We start from the raw sequence: 1,495 nt of genomic DNA, 5'->3' as shown, positions 1-1,495 counted from the left end.
CTCCTCCTCCTCCTCCTTCTCCTCGTCCTCGTCCTCCCCCCTCCTCCCCCTCCCCCTCCCCCTCACTCCTCCTTTGTAATCGTCGTCGTCCTCCTCTCCCTCGTCCTCACCCACCTCCTTCTCTTCTTCCCACTCTATAATCATCCTCCCCTCACCTCCGCTGTGATAGATTGTAGGGCTGTTGTACCCAAGAGACCCGAGTTCGCTTCCTGAGTGGGGAGAAATGTGTGGCCGAGCATCTGTCTTTGTGCTGGGACGTCGTCTCTGTCTCGGGAGAATATTCTTGGACCAGAGATTACACAATTCCTTTTGGACCAAAGACTAAAAAAAAAAAAAAATCCTTTGGAACTAAAACTACTTTTGAACCAGTAAAAGATGAGTCCTTCTTGGACCAGTCATGTTCACCGATTTTTTGCTGTAATTTTGGAATTGATTTTTTTTTTGCATTGGCTCTTCCATTCGTCAAATGCTGTACCTGCATTTTACAATATGTATAGGGCCTATATATAATTTTTAACTTGTCCTTCTCAGGGCCTGCTGTGTATAATTTGTTGCCCCCTTTTGAGCTCGGGTAGGTGGAAGTAGGATCTCGAGCAGGATAAACAATATTTTGTTGTTTTGTATTTTGCAGCTGGGTTAAATTTCATTTTTTTTTCTTTTGGTCGCTTCTTTTACGCACCCGTTCGAAGTACAAAAAAATTACTATAAGTTTTATAGTGTGTGTATATATATATATACGTTCCAACCCCCCCCCAAAAAAAATTTTTTTTTTTTAAAATAAATAAATAAATAAAAAATAAATAAATAAAAATCCCAAACAATAAAAAAAAACCCATTGCTCTTAGGGCAGTTTACAAGCCAAAAATCTAAAAATAAGGGAGACCAAAGCATTCTCAAAAGCTGGTGTATTTGGCAGAATTAAACGTGTTCTTGGTCACTGACCAACTTGTACTCGATGCTGCTAATGGCTGTAGTCGTTCTTTCACACGATTGCTACCTGGCAAAATAGAAGCTGGTCAGTTAATTCGAAAAAGTTCAATCCGCTTGTACTTTTGTTTTTGTTTCTTTTTGTTTTACCCTTAGACGTGTTGTTAAGAAAAATCACTTAAGTTTGAGGAAATCAAGAACAACAGTCTGGAAAAATGAAGTAGCTATATTTAAGCCTTTAGAGAGATCACGCTCTAAAGATCCCTTGGTGGTCTTAAATCGATAAGAGTAGGCTTCGGCCGCCACTTGGGCAAAATTCAAAATGTCCTACCACTAAAAATCTTTGGTGTGTCCCGTGCGCTCATATAACCTTATACTGTTGCCAAGGCTGTAATTTACAAATTTAAAAAGAAACAAAAGTCACGCTATAAGGTATTGCCTGTCAGTTTTCAAGTAACTAGCTCTTACCAGTCTTATCCAGCCACAATGTGTTTACAAATTACACCAACACACAGTTCTTAATCTTTCTTCCACCTACCCGTGGTGAACAGAAGACAACACAAGTAAT

This window comes from Aplysia californica, unplaced genomic scaffold, assembly GCF_000002075.1.
Source record: "Aplysia californica isolate F4 #8 unplaced genomic scaffold, AplCal3.0 scaffold01302, whole genome shotgun sequence".
In the NCBI taxonomy this organism is placed as follows: Eukaryota; Metazoa; Mollusca; class Gastropoda; order Aplysiida; family Aplysiidae; genus Aplysia; species Aplysia californica.
This window is presented reverse-complemented; position numbering follows the sequence as displayed.